Below are 23,856 nucleotides of genomic sequence, written 5' to 3' on the forward strand. Positions count from 1 at the left end.
ATACACCGCAAAATTGTGGCAATATTGGACGACTATGAAATTTTCCATAAAAATCTTCTTGGTTATCCCAAGACATGTAAGAAACAAATGCATGACTTTTACACCCGCCACAGACACGTATATTATTCCATCATTCTTTAATTCAACATTATTTTATCACACATTAATTTCACAGATGTCTGTGCCATCTATTTGCACACAACCATTTTGAAACCGTGTTTTGCTGGCCTTAAACATTTGTATAACAGCTGTGTTTCTCCTGATTTTTCTAGCGCAGCTCGCTGAGCGTTACCACTGCACTCATTTCTCTTTGCTGCTTCTGAATGTACACTATTCCCAACCATGGACAGTTTTCCTTAAAAAATATGCGTATTATTGAATATAATGTTTTACATATGTCACAGTATTTTATTTTCCCGGTGTTACTTTAATAATAATAATGATAATAATAATAATAACCATACACCGCAAAATTGTGTCAATATTGAACGACTATGAAATTTTCCATAAAAATCTTCTTGGTTATCCCAAGACATGTAAGAAACAAATGCATGACTTTTACAACCGCCACAGACACGTATATTATTCCATCATTCTTTAATTCAACATTATTTTATCACACATTAATTTCACAGATGTCTGTGCCGTCTATTTGCACACAACCATTTTGAAACCGTGTTTTGCTGACCTTAAACATTTGTATAACAGCTGTGTTTCTCCTGATTTTTCTAGCGCAGCTCGCTGAGCGTTACCACTGCACTCATTTCTCTTTGCTGCTTCTGAATGTACACTATTCCCAACCATGGACAGTTTTCCTTAAAAAATATGCGTATTATTGAATATAATGTTTTACATATGTTACAGTATTTTATTTTATTAATAGTTACTTTTAACTATTCTTTTAGAGTGTCTAGTAGATTTATATTCTTTGCCTGATATATTTCTACACAAAGCTTCAAACTATTTTGTAATTTATAATGTATCACAGTAGTTTCATATGAAGTTACATCTTAGGCCCCATTCAGACTATTGTAATATCTGTAGCTTAAAATAGAGCCAAATAGCTACTTTCAAATCCGGACATACACCACTGATTTTAATGGGGTCTAAGGGGGTTCTATCAAGGTTTCCACATAATAGTTATGGAAAGAATAATGCTACAGAACTGGCCGCTCCAGTTATAAAACAAAAATGATGAAAATTATCCATGATGTTAATGTGAAAAAAGGCTTATGCAGTGGGTTTATGGATCTCTACAATAAACAACATGTGTAGAAATTTGGTTCTAGAACTTGTTGGATTAGTGAATATAATAACGTTTGTCATATTTTATAACATGCAGCTAATGATTCTTGCTTTCAACATGTATGTAACTGGATTAAAATAAAGAATAATGACCTAGCTGATTTGGGTGATATTGTAAAACCATTTATTGTTTCTACTACTTGGCAATTGTTACATTCAGTTATTTTTATTTATGTATTTATTTATTTTTATTTATTTATTTATTTATTTTTCCATGGAATTTGTTAGCCATTACAATTATTTTTGCTCCCAAGATAGGCTATTAGAGCCACCAAGCTACATAAATGTGCAGGCTCCTGAATATTACAATTACAAAACATTCAAAGTTTGTTTCTCCACTTTTTGCAGATAATAAATCTTAATTTCTTTATAATCTGACTTTTAGTTATAGTTGTCGCAGTTCTTTGGCGTTCTATGTATACCGTAAATTTTGCTTCCTTTCAGTGAATAATATAAGACAGATTATTTTTATTCAAAAAACATCTAACTTATGTATACTTTTAAAGCTTTGTTACATTTCTAGCCAGTCTACAACATGCTGTGTAACATAAATACATGCGGCCTTGTAGTGATTTAATATAGTGCACCAAACATGATATGGTTTTTGGTTTCTCTGAACTGACGCATACAAAACATATAAGGTAGTACGGCACAAGACGTGAGCGTGCCCGCAGCTCAATCCTTATAGAAATAATACTTCTGCACTCATGGCCACTTCTCCACCACCTTTGCCTCCTGAACTCATCATTCACTGTGAAATAATGCAAAAATCCAGCTTTGTGGCACACACACACAACAAACACACACACACAACACATACAACACACACAACAAACATACACAACACATACAGCAAACACACACAACATACAGAACACACACAACACATACAACACAAACAACAAACATACACACACACACACACAACACATGCAACACACACAACAAACACACACAACACACACAACAAACATACACACACACAACACACAGAACACACACAACACATGCAACACACACAACAAACATACACAACACATACAGCAAACACACACAACATACAGAACACACACAACACATACAACACAAACAACAAACATACACACACACACACAACACATGCAACACACACACACACAACAAACACACACAACACATACAACACACACAACAACAACACACACACACAACAAACACACACAACAAACACACACAACACATACAGCAAACACACACAACATACAGAACACACACAACACATACAACACACACAACAAACATACACACACGCAACATACAGAACACACAACACACACAACAAACACACACACACAACACATACAACACACACAACAAACATACACAACACATACAGCAAACACACACAACATACAGAACACACACAACACATACAACACAAACAACAAACATACACACACAACACATACAACACACACAACAAACATACACAACACATACAGCAAACACACACAACATACAGAACACACACAACACATACAACACAAACAACAAACATACACACACACACAACACATGCAACACACACACACACAACAAACACACACAACACACACAACAACAACACACACACACAACAAACACACACAACAAACACACACAACACATACAGCAAACACACACAACATACAGAACACACACAACACATACAACACACACACAACAAACATACACACACAACATACAGAACACACAACACACACAACAAACACACACACACAACACATACAACACACACAACAAACATACACAACACATACAGCAAACACACACAACATACAGAACACACACAACACATACAACACAAACAACAAACATACACACACACACACAACACATGCAACACACACACACAACAAACACACACAACACATACAACACACACAACAAACATACACACACACACAACATACAGAACACACACAACACAGGCAACACACACACACAACAAACACACACAACAAACACACACAACACATACAGCAAACACACACAACATACAGAACACACACAACACATACAACACACACACAACAAACATACACACACACAACATACAGAACACACACAACACATGCAACACACACACATCAAACACACACAACAAACACACACAACACATACACCACAAAGCTGGATTTTTGCATTATTTCACAGTGAATGATGAGTTCAGGAGGCAAAGGTGGTGGAGAAGTGGCCATGAGTGCAGAAGTATTATTTCTATAAGGATTGAGCTGCGGGCACGCTCACGTCTTGTGCCGTACTACCTTATATGTTTTGTATGCGTCAGTTCAGAGAAACCAAAAACCATATCATGTTTGGTGCACTATATTAAATCACTACAAGGCCGCATGTATTTATGTTACACAGCATGTTGTAGACTGGCTAGAAATGTAACAAAGCTTTAAAAGTATACATAAGTTAGATGTTTTTTGAATAAAAATAATCTGTCTTATATTATTCACTGAAAGGAAGCAAAATTTACGGTATACATAGAACGCCAAAGAACTGCGACAACTATAACTAAAAGTCAGATTATAAAGAAATTAAGATTTATTATCTGCAAAAAGTGGAGAAACAAACTTTGAATGTTTTGTAATTGTAATATTCAGGAGCCTGCACATTTATGTAGCTTGGTGGCTCTAATAGCCTATCTTGGGAGCAAAAATAATTGTAATGGCTAACAAATTCCATGGAAAAATAAATAAATAAATAAATAAAAATAAATAAATACATAAATAAAAATAACTGAATGTAACAATTGCCAAGTAGTAGAAACAATAAATGGTTTTACAATATCACCCAAATCAGCTAGGTCATTATTCTTTATTTTAATCCAGTTACATACAAGTTGAAAGCAAGAATCATTAGCTGCATGTTATAAAATATGACAAACGTTATTATATTCACTAATCCAACAAGTTCTAGAACCAAATTTCTACACATGTTGTTTATTGTAGAGATCCATAAACCCACTGCATAAGCCTTTTTTCACATTAACATCATGGATAATTTTCATCATTTTTGTTTTATAACTGGAGCGGCCAGTTCTGTAGCATTATTCTTTCCATAACTATTATGTGGAAACCTTGATAGAACCCCCTTAGACCCCATTAAAATCAGTGGTGTATGTCCGGATTTGAAAGTAGCTATTTGGCTCTATTTTAAGCTACAGATATTACAATAGTCTGAATGGGGCCTAAGATGTAACTTCATATGAAACTACTGTGATACATTATAAATTACAAAATAGTTTGAAGCTTTGTGTAGAAATATATCAGGCAAAGAATATAAATCTACTAGACACTCTAAAAGAATAGTTAAAAGTAACTATTAATAAAATAAAATACTGTAACATATGTAAAACATTATATTCAATAATACGCATATTTTTTAAGGAAAACTGTCCATGGTTGGGAATAGTGTACATTCAGAAGCAGCAAAGAGAAATGAGTGCAGTGGTAACGCTCAGCGAGCTGCGCTAGAAAAATCAGGAGAAACACAGCTGTTATACAAATGTTTAAGGTCAGCAAAACACGGTTTCAAAATGGTTGTGTGCAAATAGATGGCACAGACATCTGTGAAATTAATGTGTGATAAAATAATGTTGAATTAAAGAATGATGGAATAATATACGTGTCTGTGGCGGTTGTAAAAGTCATGCATTTGTTTCTTACATGTCTTGGGATAACCAAGAAGATTTTTATGGAAAATTTCATAGTCGTTCAATATTGACACAATTTTGCGGTGTATGGTTATTATTATTATTATCATTATTATTATTAAAGTAACACCGGGAAAATAAAATACTGTGACATATGTAAAACATTATATTCAATAATACGCATATTTTTTAAGGAAAACTGTCCATGGTTGGGAATAGTGTACATTCAGAAGCAGCAAAGAGAAATGAGTGCAGTGGTAACGCTCAGCGAGCTGCGCTAGAAAAATCAGGAGAAACACAGCTGTTATACAAATGTTTAAGGTCAGCAAAACACGGTTTCAAAATGGTTGTGTGCAAATAGATGGCACAGACATCTGTGAAATTAATGTGTGATAAAATAATGTTGAATTAAAGAATGATGGAATAATATACGTGTCTGTGGCGGTTGTAAAAGTCATGCATTTGTTTCTTACATGTCTTGGGATAACCAAGAAGATTTTTATGGAAAATTTCATAGTCGTTCAATATTGACACAATTTTGCGGTGTATGGTTATTATTATTATTATCATTATTATTATTAAAGTAACACCGGGAAAATAAAATACTGTGACATATGTAAAACATTATATTCAATAATACGCATATTTTTTAAGGAAAACTGTCCATGGTTGGGAATAGTGTACATTCAGAAGCAGCAAAGAGAAATGAGTGCAGTGGTAACGCTCAGCGAGCTGCGCTAGAAAAATCAGGAGAAACACAGCTGTTATACAAATGTTTAAGGTCAGCAAAACACGGTTTCAAAATGGTTGTGTGCAAATAGATGGCACAGACATCTGTGAAATTAATGTGTGATAAAATAATGTTGAATTAAAGAATGATGGAATAATATACGTGTCTGTGGCGGTTGTAAAAGTCATGCATTTGTTTCTTACATGTCTTGGGATAACCAAGAAGATTTTTATGGAAAATTTCATAGTCGTTCAATATTGACACAATTTTGCGGTGTATGGTTATTATTATTATTATCATTATTATTATTAAAGTAACACAGGGAAAATAAAATACTGTGACATATGTAAAACATTATATTCAATAATACGCATATTTTTTAAGGAAAACTGTCCATGGTTGGGAATAGTGTACATTCAGAAGCAGCAAAGAGAAATGAGTGCAGTGGTAACGCTCAGCGAGCTGCGCTAGAAAAATCAGGAGAAACACAGCTGTTATACAAATGTTTAAGGCCAGCAAAACACGGTTTCAAAATGGTTGTGTGCAAATAGATGGCACAGACATCTGTGAAATTAATGTGTGATAAAATAATGTTGAATTAAAGAATGATGGAATAATATACGTGTCTGTGGCGGGTGTAAAAGTCATGCATTTGTTTCTTACATGTCTTGGGATAACCAAGAAGATTTTTATGGAAAATTTCATAGTCGTCCAATATTGCCACAATTTTGCGGTGTATGGTTATTATTATTATTATCATTATTATTATTAAAGTAACACCGGGAAAATAAAATACTGTGACATATGTAAAACATTATATTCAATAATATTCGTATTTTTTAAAGGAGAGCTGTCTATGGGTAAGAATGGTGTACATTCAGAAACAGCAAAGAGAAATGAGTGCAGTGGTAACGCTCAGCGAGCTGCGCTAGAAAAATCCGGAGAAACACATCTGTTATACAAAATGTTTAAGGTCAGCAAAACATGGTTTCAAAATGATTGTGTGCAAATAGACGGCACAGGCACTACGATATCCGATGTCAATAAAAGAGAATAAATATTGTTGGTACACTTTTGATATTATTATCAATTTGTTGGACGCGTATCAGTAATCAATTTAATACATTTTGATTCGCTATGATTTTGGTGTAATGTCTATTTAACACGCTTTATGCGATTTTAATTAATTATCTGCAGGCCAAATAAATATTATTGGGCCTATGAGTACAGTGCTAACGCTCAGCGAGCGGCGCTGGATCGGAATGTAATAATGAGTGTTCAGTGGTAATTGATTTGATTTGTTTATTTGTGCTGTATTGCGGATTTCAAGAAGTAGCTTTTGATCTAATTGAACAGCGAAATTTATTCACATTACTTTTTTAGAAAATGTAATTGATTTTGTTCAATAAACGTTATTACTTTTATCTGAAAAGTTCTCTCGTTCTTTATTTTACAAAGATCAGTACTGTTTATAGTATCAAACTGTCAATAAAAGAGGGTCCTGCCTATGAAAATGTCAGAAGCACATCTTATAGTGGATAAATGACTTGTAACAAAATATTGTTTTGTAAGAAGTTTCACATATTTGGTAAACACCTCTTAACACGCACAACCTGACATCTAGTTAGTGGTCGGTACAGACACATTTTAACAGCTGCTAGCAAGCGGAGTGTTTGTATCTGCAGCACAGAAAAACTTAGCAGCTGTTAGCAGTTATAGTACCCAGACTTCAAGCTCACAACAGAATAATACCATGGTTTCAAAATGATTGTGTGCAAATAGACGGCACAGGCACTACGATGGCCGATGTCAATAAAAGAGAATAAATATTGTTGGTACACTTTTGATATTATTATCAATTTGTTGGAAGCGTACCAGTAATCAATTTAATACATTTTGATTCGCTATGCTTTTGATTCGCTATGCTTTTGGTGTTATGTCTATTTAACACGCTTTATGCGATTTTAATTAATTATCTGGTGGTTAAATAAATATTATTGGCACTATAGGTTTATGAAAATGTCAATAAAAAGAGAATAAATATTATTGCTACATTTTTGATATTATCAACTTGTTGGGAGCGTATTCTCATACCCCTTACAGAACGTATTTTTATAGGCCGATATCCTGACGTGATCACCGACCTTTAAAGTCGGTTTAATCGGTTTATTAGCAATAGTAGAACTGTAAATATTGCGCCAGATTTGCATAGCGTTTTTCTCTGTCACTTCAGCGGGGGTACATCGTATGGTAGAATGATACGTGTGATTGTAGCTATGCACCAAATCCGGTAAAATATCAATATACCTAAAGGTATTATGCTTCGTGAGAATGCTATGATTTTGGTGTAGTGTCTATTTAACACGTTTTATGCGATTTTAATTAATTATCTGCAGGCCAAATAAATATTATTGGGACTAGTGGAGTGTTTGTATCTGCATCACAGAAACTCTTAGCACCTGCTAGCTATTATAGTACTAGAATCCTTCAAGCTCACAGCAGAATAATACTGTAGAAACACAGCCTCACTCTCCCTATCCGTGGATTATCAAACAAGACTAATCTTAATATATCATATAAACAGCTAATATAAAACAATTACTGGGATAATATTCGCTGTATTAACAAATTAAACTATATCAAAAAGGTAGAGCCAGACATGGAGGACAGCTGGCTGACAGGGCGGGGTGGGGTACACACTTTTCTGACTGCAGCCCCTGCAGCCTGTACACAGACTCACCCAGAATAGAGTAACAGCTTTTATTTCGTCAACATTTTCAAATTTAACTCGTTCTAATTGTAATTATCAATTTAATCAAAACTGCACTTGTCTTCGTTGATCTATCACAAAATGTGCGCTCAAGGTGACCGCTGCATTGTGTGACAGCTGCTAGCAAATTCTGTGTTTTCTCAGCTAGTGGGAATTCTACCATGCTTTACTTCACACAGTAAGCTATTTTTAGCCATCCTCTGCTTGCGCCGTTATTTGGGGTACCGGAGAAACAGCTGTGGGGAGCCCCACAAACAATGGTTTGAATCATACGCAGTCATTTTCCAAGCACCGTGATCGCAGCTGTTAGGGTAATTAAGTAGGAGACAGTATTCCTTACTTAAATGCACGCAGTTGTGTGGCCGTTAACTAGACAGCCAGAGTTTCTGCAGTTAGAATGTGTTCAGTGATAATGAATCACAACTTATAGTGGATAAATAATCACATTATTCTGTAAGAGTTTGTTGCTGTATAACCAACGTGCTATTTAACGCGAGTGCTTTTATACTGAGATGCGTTTATTTACAATAAATATCTTTTACTTTTACAATACCCTGTCTTTTGCTTTTTTATAAAGGTATAAAACACCACGATTCATACCTGCGCTTGTTGTAATATGGTCGCACACATAATGCGCCCATTATAAATCCCCTATAAATATAAAACTCTAATATAAAACAATTACGGGGGGGGTAACAGGCCTGTTGTAACATGCCCGCATACATATATATAAATATAAAACTCTAATATAAAACAATTACGGGGATAATATTCATGTTGTAACATGCCCGCATACATAATGCGCGCATTATAAATCCCCTATAAATATAAAACTCTAATATAAAACAATTACGGTGATAATATTCCCTGTATCAAATACAGTGATAATATTAAACTATATAAAAAGGGAGGGGGAGCTGTGTGGCAGCTGCTGTTAGAAGACAAGGAGGCCAGCTGGCAGGGGGGGAGGGGTTACACACTTTGATACATCTTGATAGGGGCGTGTCCACCTGTCAAATTGAGTTTGACGAGAGCTCCCTCTGCTCCACTACTGATGTGGATGGTGGTGGTAGTGCGGTGCAGTAAATAACGAGGACACCAGGTTGCAGTCTCTTTACCTCTTTACTGAAGGTCTCTGGGTCCTCAGTCCGGAATACGGTTCACCAGGCTGCGCAAGTCCGGCCGGTCCAATGGCACCTCCAGAGTTCTCTTTGCAGGTGGAAATCTGTGCCTTCCTGCTTGCGCTATGTGTTGTGGTCCTCCCCTGCTGTGCTTACGGGATAGTCCCCACAACTGTTGTGTCTGTTTCTCGTGTTCCCTCACAACAACTCGATTAGATGATGTCCTGCTAATCCTCCGTCCCTCCCAGTGTTATGGTTGGGACGCACCCGTATGACGGGTAGGCTCGGAGCTCTTCTGGGACCCTAGAGGCGCCCCTCTCCACAGGTTGCCCCCCAAGTCTGCATAGGTGATTTAGGTGAGACAGCCCGCCTATGACTGACTGTCCTGCCGTTGGTTTGAAGTATTGCTTGGAGCTAGATATATGAATACTTCCTCGGCGTTCCGGCCGCCGGTTGTGCGCCTCAGTAGGATGTTGCCTCGGTCTTACAGCACAACTCCTACTGGTATTCTCCTTCTTGCTTTGATCTCGTTTCTCACTCAGCACAATATATCTCGCTTCTGATCCTTTCTTAGGGCACCGCCGCTATGCTGAGCAGGCACGGTCCCGTGACGTTCTTTCTTGTAGCCAGGCCTCTGTCAGGGTCCCAAACCTGACAGGGACCCTACCGAATCTTCCCCACAACACCCCCTGCCACAAGGTGTTGCCTGGTTCCAACCCAGTCAGCTTTCTGAACTAACTTCCTGCCTGACCCCCAGTTTACCCACACGGTGAGGAGTGGCCTAATAAATAGCACCCTTAGCTCCCCCTGGAGGCCCGACTGTGAAATGTATTGGTGTATGCGATACCTGGTCAGATGAACTCCTTCAGTGCCATCAGACGTACCATAGCCCCCCTTAGCGGCGGAGCCACAGTACTGCAACGACCAGGACTCTGGGGCGCTGCATACTACAACACACAGGCGCTAGTAGGAAGGCTACTGATTTCCTCCTGGCTAAGGGGACTCTGGATGTGCCTTCGGACCGGCCGGACTCAGCCAGCCCTGTGAGCGGTACTCTGGACTGCGGACGCTGAAGTCTTCAGTAAAAGGTAAAGAGACTGCAACCTTTGTGTCCTCGTTATTCATCGCGCCTTACAACGACCACTATCATCATCCACCCACTTTGGGAAGCCCTGGGGACATACTTCACCTGTGGGAAGGTATACCATCTGGCTGCCATTCCATCACCCCAGCGGACCCCCAGCAGCGTCGGTCACCCTGACCGAATACCACAGGTGGCGTCACGAACACCGTACAAACAACTACACCTTTAATTGGGCGCCCCTCAGCAGGGCCACGGACCGGGTCGGGCCACCGTGACATCCCCAGAACCGAGACCGAGAGACCCGGTGCCGAGTACCCCATTGCCCTGCGCCTGGGGGCGATCCATGTGCAGTAGGGATATAGTAGAGCTGTGTGTGCAGTATGGATATAATAGAGCTGTGTGGGCAGTAGGGATATAGTTGAGCTGTGTGTGCAGTAGGGATACAGTAGAGCTGTGTGTGTGCAGTAGGGATATAGTAGAGCTGTGTGTGCAATAGGGATATAGTAGAGCTGTGTGTGCAGTAGGGATATAGTAGAGCTGTGTGTGCAGTAGGGATACAGTAGAGCTGTGTGTGCAGTAGGGATATAGTAGTGCTGTGTGTGCAGTAGGGATATAGTAGAGCTGTGTGTGCAGTAGGGATACAGTAGAGCTGTGTGGGCAGTAAGGATATAGTAGAGCTGTGTGTGCAGTATGGATATAGTTGAGCTGTGTGTGTGCAGTAGGGATGTAGTAGAGTTGTGTGTATTAATATACAGAATAATGCACAACTCTAACAGTATTGCATGGATGGGTTGATTGGTTATTCAGTCCGTAATATTTGTGGCATTATATTCGAAGTGTTAGAGAGTGAGGATTAAAAAAAATATGAGAAACCCAAGTAGAAGTTGGATAAAATGCTTGAGGTAATCCGCCATGTTTTTGCAGGTCGGTAACCGCAGCGAGGGTATTCTGATGGAATTATAGCTCCAGGGTGATGTGACCAATGTCGCACTACTGCTCTTATGGCTGTAATTTATTGTGTGAAATCAGAATATTTCTCTCAAACGATACAATCAGATCTGGTGACGGAAAAGCTAACATTTGAGGAACAATTAACTGTAGTGATATCCGCAGTATAAATTGTCAGACTGATGCCTCCAAATCTACAGCGTCAGACAGATTCTGCTGCAGATTTTCTCTGTAAAAGCCATGATGAATTCCCTTGTATGTGTTTGCCAAGTACAGCCCGATCTATGGAAATGCTGTAAAGACACTCGGCAGTGGTCTGGTGTGTATGCAGCGCCCCAGAGTCCTGGTCGTTGCAGTACTGTGGCTCCGCCGCTAAGGGGGGCTATGGTACGTCTGATGGCACTGAAGGAGTTCATCTGACCAGGTATCACATACACCAATACATTTCACAGTCGGGCCTCCAGGGGGAGCTAAGGGTACTATTCATTAGGCCACTCCTCACATACTGGTAAAACTGGGGGTCAGGCAGGAAGTTGAAGGAGAACGCTGACTGGGTTGGAACCAGGCAACACCTTGTGGCAGAGGGTGTTGCAGGGGAAGATTCGGTAGGGTCCCTGTCAGGGGTGGGATCCTGACAGAGGCCTGGCAAACAGAGAGAGAAAGCTACGGGACCGCGCCTGCACTTCATAGCGGCGGTGCCCTAAGAAAGGACAAGAAGCGAGATTTATTGTGCTGAGTGAGAAACGAGATCAAAGCAAGAAGGAGAATACCAGTAGGAGTCGTGCTGTAAGATCGAGGCAACATCCTACTGAGGCGTAAACAACCGGCGGCCGGAACGCCGAGGAGGTACAGAGCTCTAAGCCATACTTCAAACCAACGGCAGGACAGTCAGTCACAGGAGGGCTGTCTCACTTAAATCACCTACGCAGACATAGGGGGCAACCTGTGGAGAGGGGCGACTCTAGGGTCCCGGAAGAGCTCCGAGCCTACCCGTCATACGGGTGCGTCCCAACCATAACACCTGGGAGGGACGGAAGATTAGCAGAAGATCATCTAATCGAGTTGTGAGGGAACACGAGAAACAGACACAACAGTTGTGGGGACTATCCCGTAAGCACAGCAGGGGAGGACCACAACACATAGCGCTAGCAGGAAGGCACAGATTTCCACCTGCAAAGGGAACTCTGGAGGTGCCATCGGACCAGCCGGACTTGCGCAGCCCGGTTAACCGTATTCCGGATTGAGGACTGTGAGACCTTCAGTAAAGAGGTAAAGAGACTGCAACCTGGTGTCCTCGTTATTGACTGCGACCGGCACTACACTGCCACCATCATCCACATCTATTACTGTACGCCCCTCAGCAGGGTCACGGACCGGGTCTAGCCACCGTGACAACCCCAGAGCAGAGACTCAGAGGCCCGGTACCGGGTACCCCTCGGCCCTGCGGCAGTGGGGGCGCTACATGTACAACAGGATTATATTCATTAATGAGTAGAGAATTCGAGACAAAAAACAAGATGTTTCTGACAATACATGACCTTTATTAGTCTAATCAAAGAAATTAAAAAGAATATACAACAATCAAAGTAAGCAAAGGATCACCATATATATCACCATATACCATATACGGGTGCTTCTCACAAAATTAGAATATCATCAAAAAGTTAATTTATTTCAGTTCTTCAATACAAAAAGCAAAACTCATATACACTGCTCAAAAAAATAAAGGGAACACTAAAATCCCACATCCTAGATATTACTGAATGAAATATTCCAGTTGTAAATCTTTATTCATTACAGAGTGGAATGTGTTGAGAACAATAAAACCTAAAAATTATCAACATAAATCACAACTAATATCCCACGGAGGTCTGGAGTTGGAATGATGCTCAAAATCAAAGTGGAAAATGAAGTTACAGGCTGATCCAACTTCAGTGGAAATGCCTCAAGACAAGGAAATGATAATCAGTAGTGTCTGTGCAGCGCTCCAGAGTCCTGGTCGTTGCAGTACTGATGCTCCGCCGCTAAGGGGAGTAATGGTACGTCTGATGGCACTTAAGGAGTTCACCTGACCAGGTATCACAGTCACACTTTATACTTCACATTCTGGCCACCAGGGGGAGCAAAGGGTTCTATGTATTAGGCCACTCCTCACAATCTGGTAAAATTGGGGGCTGGATAGGAAGTTAGTCAGAAGCTGACTGGGTTGGAACTAGGCAACATCCTGTGGCAGAGGGTGTTGCAAGGGAAGATTCAGGGGGGGTCTCTGTCAGGGGTGGGATCCCGACAGTGGCCTAGCGAACAGAACAGAACGTTACAGAGCCGCGCCTGCACCCATTGCGGCGGCATCCCAAGAAAGGAAACGAAGCAAGGTTTATGGTGGAGAAGTGAGAAACGAGATCGCAGCAAAAAGGAGATAAAGCCAGTAGGAGTCGTGCCGTAAGATCGAGGCAACATCCTACTGAGGCGCGTAGCCGGTGGCCGGAACGCCGAGGAAGTATTAGGCTCCAAGCAATACTTCAAACAGCGGCAGGACAGTTAATTTTAGGTTGGCTGTCTCACCTAAATCACCTAAGCAGACATAGGGGGCAATTGTGGGAGAGGGGCGATGCTAGGGTCCCGGAAGAACTCCAGGCCTACCCGTCATACGGGTGCGTCCTATCCATATCATCTGGGGGACGGAGAAAGAACATCAGAACAGATACGAGTTGTGAGAGAAGAACATCAGAAACAGACACAACAGTTGTGAGGACTATCCCGTGGTGCTCAGCAGGGAGGTACTACAACACACAGGCGCTAGAAGGTAGGCACTGATTTCCACCTGCAAAGGGAACTCTGGATGTGCCTTCGGACCGGCCGGACTCAGCCAGCCCTGTTAGCAGTACTCTGGATTGAGGATCCTAAAGCCTTCAGTAAACAGGTAAAGAGACTGCAACCCTGTGTCCTCGTTATTCATCGCGACCTGCACCACGCACCATCATCACACCTTTCATTGGACGCCCCTTAGCAGGGTCACGTACCGGGTCTAGCCACCGTGACAACTCCAGGATTGAGACCGAGAGGCCCGGTACCGAGTACCCCGTGGCCCTGCGTCTGGGGGCGCTCCATGTGGCCTCCACATGCCTGTATGATCTCCCTACAACGCCTGGGCATGCTCCTGATGAGCAGGCGGATGGTCTCCTGAGGGGTCTCCTCCCAGACCTGGACTAAAGCATCCGACAACTCCTGGACAGTCTGTGGTGCAACGTGACATTAGTGGATGATGCGAGACATGATGTCCCAGATGTGTTCAATCGGATTCAGGTCTGGGGAACGGGCGGGCCAGTCCAAAGCATCAATGCCTTCATCATGCAGGAACTGCTGACACACTCCAGCCACATGAGTTCTGGCATTGTCCTGCATTAGGAGGAACTCAGGGCCAACCGCACCACCATATGGTCTCACAAGGGGTCTAAGGATCTCATCTCGGTACCTAATGGTAGTCAGTATACCTCTGGCGAGCACATGGAGGGCTGCGCGGCCCTCCAAAGAAATGCCACCCCACACCATTACTGACCCACTGCCAAACCTGTTGTGAACTGTGTTTCTGGGCTCCCTCTGGTGGTCATAACGGTATTGTGTTAGACATGTCTTGTTGCAGGTCTGAGCTCCAGCTGTGTCGTTAAGCAGCGGGTGTTCCCTATTTAAGTCTCCTCCGGACTCAGTCTCTTGCCTGGCATCGTTGTATCCAGACCTATATGGTCTCCTCCGGATTCCTTTCAGTCTGTCTCATGCAAGAAAAGCTAAGTCCGCTTTGTATAATTTGGATCATTTGCATTTTTCAGTGTCTTTGTCCAGCTTGCTTAATATTTGATTTTCTGGCTCGCTGGAAGCTCTAGGGGGCTGATATTCTCCCTCCGCACCGTCAGTCGGTGTGGGGGTTCTTGAATGTTCAGCGTGGATGTTTTTGTAGGGTTTTCTGCTGACCGCATAGTCCACTATCTATTTTCTGTCTATCTAGACTAGTGGGCCTCACTTTGCTGAATCTAGTTCATCTACACGTTTGTGTTTTCCTCTTGCCTCACCGTTATTATTTGTTGGGGGCTTTCTATATCTTTGGGGTTCAATTTCTCTGGAGGCAAGTGAGGTCTTATTTTCCCTCTAGGGGTAGTCAGTTCTCCGGCTGGCTCGAGACGTCTAGAACCAACGTAGGCCCGTTCACCGGCTGCTTCTAGTTGTGTGTGTTAGGATCAGGTATGCGGTTAGCCCAGTTTCCACCTCCCTAGAGCAGTATTTATGTTTTTGCTATCTTGCCGGAATATCAGAGATCCTCTACCACTGGGATCATAACAGTATGCCAGGCCGAAAGAAAATGTTTATTGCATCGCAGAAGCGGGATTAAAAAGAAGTTCTGAGTTTTTTGGGGTTTTTTTGTTGCTGCAGTTTGCCTAGCTTCTTCCATCCCCTTTTTCTCTGAGTGGCTGGAACTCTGCTGCAGATATGAATGTCCAGACTCTGACTTCTAGTGTGGATCAGCTTGCTGCTAGGGTGCAAAGCATTCAGGATTTTGTTATCCATAGCCCTATGTCTGAACCAAAAATACCTATTCCTGAGCCGTTTTTTGGAGATAGATCTAAGTTCCTGAATTTTAGGAATAATTGCAAATTGTTTCTGTCTCTGAAACCTCGTTCCTCTGGTGATTCCGCTCAGCAAGTTAAGATTGTTATTTCCTTCTTGCGCGGCGACCCTCAAGATTGGGCCTTCTCTCTGGCGCCAGGAGATCCTGCATTGGTGAATGTTGATGCGTTTTTCCTGGCACTTGGTTTGCTTTATGAGGAGCCTAATCTTGAAAATCAGGCTGAAAAGATGTTGCTGGCTATCTCTCAGGGTCAGGACGAAGCTGAGGTATATTGTCAAAAATTTCGGAAATGGTCCGTGCTTACTCAATGGAATGAGTGTGCACTGGCCGCAAATTTCAGAAATGGTCTTTCTGAAGCCATTAAAGATGTGATGGTGGGGTTTCCTATCCCTACAGGTCTGAATGATTCAATGGCTCTGGCCATTCAAATTGATCGACGTTTGCGGGAGCGCAAATCTGTTAATCCTTCGGCGGTGCTGTCTAAACGGTCACCTGATTCTATGCAATGTGACAGAATTCTGACCAGAGTCGAGCAACAAAATCATAGACGTCAAAATGGGTTGTGTTTCTACTGTGGTGATTCAACACATGTTATCTCAGCATGCTCTAAACGCTTAAAAAAAATTGTTAATCCTGTCGCCATTGCTACTTTTCAGCCTAAGTTTATTTTGTCTGTGACTTTAATTTGTTCATTATCTTCTTACTCAGTTATGGCTTTTGTGGATTCTGGTGCTGCTTTAAGTCTGATGGATTTGTCGTTTGCCAAGCGCTGCGGTTTTGTCCTGAAGCCTTTGGAAAATCCTATTCCTCTTAGAGGAATTGATTCTACGCCATTGGCAGAGAATAAACCTCAGTATTGGACGCAAGTGACCATGTGCATGACTCCTGTACATCAGGAGGTGATTCGTTTTCTGGTACTGCATAAAATGCATGATGTTGTCGTTTTGGGTCTGCCATGGTTACAGGCCCATAATCCAGTTTTAGATTAGAAAGCTATGACTGTGTCTAGTTGGGGGTGTCAGGGGATTCATGGCGATTCTCCATTGGTGTCTATTGCTTCTTCTACTCCTTCTGAGATCCCTGAGTTTTTGTCAGGCTTTCAGGATGTATTTAATGAGGCCAGGTCCAGTGCCCTTCCTCCTCATAGGGACTGTGATTGTGCTATAGATTTGATTCCTGGTAGTAAGTTTCCTAAGGGACGACTCTTTAATTTATCTGTGCCAGAGCATGCCGCGATGCGGAGTTATATAAAGGAGTCTTTGGAGAAGGGACATATTCGCCCATCCTCTTCTCCTCTTGGTGCAGGATTCTTTTTTGTGGGCAAGAAAGACGGGTCTTTGAGACCTTGTATAGATTATCGTCTTCTGAATAAGATCACGGTTAAATTTCAGTATCCTTTGCCATTGTTGTCTGATTTGTTTGCTCGGATTAAGGGATCCAGTTGGTTCACCAAGATAGATCTTCGTGGTGCGTATAACCTTGTGCGCATAAAGCAGGGAGATGAATGGAAAACGGCATTTAATACGCCCGAGGGTCATTTTGAGTACCTGGTGATGCCTTTTGGATTATCGAATGCCCCTTCTGTGTTTCAGTCCTTCATGCATGACATCTTCCGGAAATATCTGGATAAATTTATGATTATTTATCTGGATGATATTTTGTTTTTTTCTGATGATTGGGAGTCCCATGTGAACCAGGTCAGGATGGTGTTTCAGGTTCTGCGGGAGAATGCTCTATTTGTGAAGGGCTCAAAATGTATCTTTGGGGTACAGAAGGTTTCTTTTTTGGGTTTTATTTTTTCCCCTTCTACTGTGGAGATGGACCCAGTCAAGGTCCGTGCCATTCATGACTGGACTCAGCCCACGTCTGTTAAGAGCCTGCAGAAGTTCTTGGGCTTTGCTAATTTTTACCGTCGTTTTATCGCTAATTTTTCCAGCGTGGTTAAACCTTTGACGGATATGACCAAGAAGGGTTCTGATGTTGCTAATTGGTCTCCTGCGGCCGTGGAGGCCTTTCGGGAGCTGAAGCGTCGGTTTACTTCAGCGCCAGTCTTGTGCCAGCCGGATGTCTCTCTTCCCTTCCAGGTTGAAGTTGATGCTTCTGAGATTGGTGCAGGGGCTGTTTTGTCGCAAAAAAGTTCTGATGGCTCCGTGATGAAGCCATGCGCCTTCTTTTCAAGAAAATTTTAGCCTGCTGAGTGGAACTATGATGTTGGTAATCGGGAGTTGTTGGCTATGAAGTGGGCATTTGAGGAGTGGCGACATTGGCTCGAGGGAGCTAGACATCGTGTGGTGGTCTTGACTGATCATAAAAATCTGATTTACCTCGAGTCTGCCAAGTGCCTGAATCCTAGACAGGCTCGTTGGTCGTTGTTTTTCTCCCGTTTTGACTTTGTGGTCTCGTACCTGCCTGGTTCGAAGAACGTGAAGGCTGATGCACTTTCTAGGAGTTTTGTGCCTGACTCTCCGGGAGTCTCGGAGCCGGCTGGTATTCTCAGAGAGGGAGTGATTTTGTCTGCCATTTCCCCAGATTTGCGACGAGTGCTGCAGAAATTTCAGGCTGATAGGCCTGATCGTTGCCCACCAGAGAGACTGTTTGTCCCTGACAGATGGACCAGCAGAGTTATTTCTGAGGTTCATTCTTCAGTGTTGGCGGGACATCCTGGGATTTTCGGTACCAGAGATTTGGTGGCTAGGTCCTTTTGGTGGCCTTCCTTGTCGCGGGATGTGCGTTCTTTTGTGCAGTCCTGTGGGATTTGTGCTCAGGCTAAGCCTAGCTGTTCTCGTGCCAGCGGGTTGCTTTTGCCCTTGCCTATCCCGAAGAGGCCTTGGACGCACATTTCCATGGATTTAATTTCGGATCTTCCGGTATCTCGGAAGATGTCTGTCATCTGGGTGGTGTGCGATCGTTTTTCTAAAATGGTCCATTTGGTGCCCTTGCCTAAGTTGCCTTCCTCCTCTGATTTGGTCCCTTTGTTCTTTCAGAATGTGGTTCGTTTGCACGGCATCCCTGAGAATATTGTGTCTGACAGAGGATCCCAGTTTGTGTCCAGATTCTGGCGATCCTTTTGTTCTAAGATGGGTATTGATTTGTCTTTTTCGTCGGCTTTTCATCCTCAGACTAATGGCCAGACCGAGCGAACTAATCAGACATTGGAGACTTATTTGAGATGTTTTGTTTCTGCTGATCAGGACGACTGGGTTACCTTTTTGCCACTGGCCGAATTTGCCCTTAATAATCGGGCTAGTTCTGCCACTTTGGTTTCACCCTTTTTCTGCAACTCTGGTTTTCATCCTCGTTTCTCCTCGGGCCAGGTTGAACCTTCTGACTGTCCTGGGGTTGATTCTGTGGTGGATAGGTTGCAGCGGATTTGGAACCATGTGGTGGACAATTTGAAATTGTCACAAGACAAGGCCCAGCGTTTTGCCAACCGCCGCCGCGGTGTGGGTCCCCGACTTCGTGTTGGGGATTTGGTTTGGTTGTCTTCTCGGCATGTTCCTTTGAAAGTCTCCTCTCCTAAGTTCAAGCCTCGCTTTATCGGTCCTTATAAGATTTTGGAAATCCTTAACCCGGTGTCTTTTCGCTTGGACCTTCCAGCGTCATTTGCTATTCATGATGTGTTCCATAGGTCCTTGTTGCGGCGGTACTGGTGCCTATGGTTCCTGCTGTTGAGCCTCCTGCCCCGGTTTTGGTTGAGGGCGAGTTGGAGTACGTGGTGGAGAAGATTCTGGATTCTCGTATCTCTAGACGGAAACTCCAGTATTTAGTTAAGTGGAAAGGCTATGGTCAGGAGGATAATTCCTGGGTTGTCGCCTCTGATGTTCATGCGGCTGATTTGGTTCATGCCTTTCACGCTGCTCATCCTGATCGCCCTGGGGGTCTTGGTGAGGGTTCGGTGACCCCTCCTCAAGGGGGGGTACTGTTGTGAACTGTGTTTCTGGGCTCCCTCTGGTGGTCACTAACGGTATTGAGTTAGGCATGTCTTGTTGCAGGCCTGAGCTCCAGCTGTGTCGTTAAGCAGCGGGTGTTCCCTATTTAAGTCTCCTCCGGACTCAGTCTCTTGCCTGGCATCGTTGTATCCAGACCTATATGGTCTCCTCCGGATTCCTTTCAGTCTGTCTCATGCAAGAAAAGCTAAGTCCGCTTTGTATAATTTGGATCGTTTGCATTTTTCAGTGTCTTTGTCCAGCTTGCTTAATATTTGATTTTCTGGCTCGCTGGAAGCTCTAGGGGGCTGATATTCTCCCTCCGCACCATCAGTCGGTGTGGGGGTTCTTGAATGTTCAGCGTGGATGTTTTTGTAGGGTTTTCTGCTGACCGCATAGTCCACTATCTATTTTCTGTCTATCTAGACTAGTGGGCCTCACTTTGCTGAATCTAGTTCATCTCTACGTTTGTGTTTTCCTCTTGCCTCACCATTATTATTTGTTGGGGGCTTTCTATATCTTTGGGGTTCAATTTCTCTGGAGGCAAGTGAGGTCTTATTTTCCCTCTAGGGGTAGTCAGTTCTCCGGCTGGCTCGAGACGTCTAGAACCAACGTAGGCACGTTCACCGGCTGCTTCTAGTTGTGTGTGTTAGGATCAGGTATAGCCCAGTTTCCACCTCCCTAGAGCAGTATTTATGTTTTTGCTATCTTGCCGGAATATCAGAGATCCTCTACCACTGGGATCATAACACAAACCAGTCAAGCTGAAGGATGTTCCAGGCAGCAGATCACTCTCCACGGCGTCTCCAGACTCTGTCACGTCTGTCACATGTGCTCAGTGTGAACCTGCTTTCATCTGTGAAGAGCACACGGCACCAGTGGCGAATTTGCCAATCCTGGTGTTCTGTGGCAAATGCCAAGCGTCCTGCACGGTGTTGGGCTGTGAGCACAACCCCCATCTGTGGACGTCGGGCACTCAGACCATCCTCATGGAGTCTGTTTCTAACCATTTGTGCAGACACATGCACATTTGTGGCCTGCTGGAGGTCATTGTGCAGGGTTCTGGCAGTGCTCCTCCTTTTCCTCCTTGCACAAAGGCTGAGGTAGTGGTCCTGCTGCTGGCTTGCTACCCTCCTACGGCCCCCTCTACGTCTCCTGGTGTACTGGCCTGTCTCCTGGTAGCGCCTGCAGCCTCTGGACACTACGCTGACAGACCACAGCAAACCTTCTTGCCACAGCTCGCATTGATGTGCCATCCTGGATGAGTTGCACTACCTGAGCCACTGCTGTGGGTTGTAGAGTCCGTCTCATGCTACCACGAGTGTAAAAGCACAACCAACATTCAAAAGTGACCAAAACATCAGCCAGAAAGCATTAGTACTGAGATGTGGTCTGTGGTCCCCACCTGCAGAACCACTCCTTTATTGAGTGTGTCTTGATAATTGCCAATAATTTCCATCTGTTTTCTATTCCATTTGCACAACAGCATGTGAAATTGATTGTCAAACAGTGTTGCTTCCTAAGTGGACAGTTTGATTTCACAGAAGCTTGATTTACTTGGAGTTATATTCTGTTGTTTAAGTGTTCCCTTTAGTTTTTTGAGCAGTGTATTACACACAGAGTGATCTATTTCAAGTGTTTATTTCTGTTAATGTTGATGATTATGGCTTACAGCCAATGAAAACCCAAAAGTCATTATCTCAGTAAATTAGAATACTTTATAACAACAGCTTGAAAAATGACTTTAAAATCCGAAATATTGGCTGTTATGATCCTTAGTGGTTGAGGATCACAAATTACTCCAGCTAAGTAACAAACATAGGACAAGCTCTAGGGAGGTGGCAAACTGGACTGACTGCAAATCTGAACCTATCCAAACACACTAGAAGTAGACGGTGAACGTGCCTTAAAATCCTAGACGTCTCGAGCCAGCCTGAGGAACTAACTACCCCTAGAGAGAAAGAAAGACCTCTCTTGCCTCCAGAGAAATAATCCCCAAAGATATAGAAGCCCCCAACAGATAATAACGGTGAGGTAAGATGAAGGCACATACACAGGGGTGAAAGCAGATTCAGCAAATGAGGCCCACTAATACTAGATAGCAGAAAATAGAAAAGAGAATCTATGCGGTCAGTAAAAAACCCTTACAAAATATCCACTCTGAGATTTCAAGAACCCCCACACCAACTAACGGTGTGGGGGGAGAAACTCAGTCCCCTAGAGCAACCAGCAAGCGAGGAAATCACATTTTAGCGAGCTGGACAAAAAAACATAATGAACACTGATAATCAAAAAAACGATCAAACAAAAACTTAGCTTGTCTTGGAGAGACTGGGAGCAAGGTAGACACAAGGAATCTGAAGAGCACTGAATACATTGATAGCAGGCAAGGAACTGAGTCTCTAGGTGAGCTAAATAGGAAACTAACCAAGGATAACGAACCAGCTGATGCAGCCAACCTGCAGAAAGACAATACTACACAGTACCGCTTGTGACCACTTGAGGGAGCCCAAAAATAGAATTCACAAGAATTGGCCTACTGAAATGTATGTTCAGTAAATGCACTCAGTATTTGGTCGGGGCTCCTTTTGCATCAATTACTACATCAATGCAGCGTGGCATGAAGGCGATAGACTGTGGCACTGCTGAGGGGTTATGGAAGCCCAGGTTGCTTTGATAGCAGCCTTCAGCTCGTCTGCATTGTTGGGTCTGGTGTCTCATCTTCCTATTGACAATACTCCATAGATTCTCTATGGGGTTAAGGTCAGGCGAGTTTGCTGGCCGATCAAGCACAGTGATACTGTTGTTTGTAAACCAGGTATTGGTACTTTTGGCAGTGTGGACAGGTGCTAAGTCCTGCTGGAGAATGAAACAGAAATAAACACTTGAAATAGATCACTCTGTGTGTAATGACTCTATGTAATATATGAGTTTCACTTTTTTTATTGAAGAACTGAAATAAATTAACTTTTTCATGATATTCTAATTTTTTGAGATGCACCTGTATGTCCGGATGGTATGTGCGTCTCATATGTCTTGTTTATTTCATTTATCCTTCATGACATGAACGTGACTCTTATACCTCCTCTGAGGCCGGCGTCACACTGGCGTTTTAAACGGCCGAGTGCAATGCGATAAAAAATCGCATTGCACTCGGACCAATGTTAACATATGCGGCAGCTCCCAGCAGCCGACTTTTTGTTGGGCGTTTTCTTCGGTCCGAGATAATCGCAGCATGCTGCGATTGTCTCGGACCGAGGAATACTCTGGGCTCACTCGCACCCATATAAGCCTATGGGTGTGTAACGCCCCCACTGCCGCAGGGCCGAGGGGTACCCGGTACCGGGCCTCTGAGTCTCTGCTCTGGGGTTGTCACGGTGGCTAGGCCCAGTCCGTGACCCTGCCGAGGGGCGCACAGTGAATGATATGACGGGTGACGGCGGTGATGCTGTAGTAGTGCAGTGCAGTAAATAACGAGGACACCAGGTTGCAGTCTCTTTACCTCTTTACTGAAGATCTCTGGGTCCTCAGTCCAGAACACGGTTCACCAGGCTGCGCAAGTCCGGCCGGTCCAATGGCACCTCCAGAGTTCTCCTCACAGGTGGAAATCGGTGCCTTCCTTCTAGCGCTATGTGTTGTGGTCCTTCCCTG

The sequence above is a fragment of the Ranitomeya variabilis genome, chromosome 2, assembly GCF_051348905.1.
Source record: "Ranitomeya variabilis isolate aRanVar5 chromosome 2, aRanVar5.hap1, whole genome shotgun sequence".
NCBI classification, from domain to species: Eukaryota; Metazoa; Chordata; class Amphibia; order Anura; family Dendrobatidae; genus Ranitomeya; species Ranitomeya variabilis.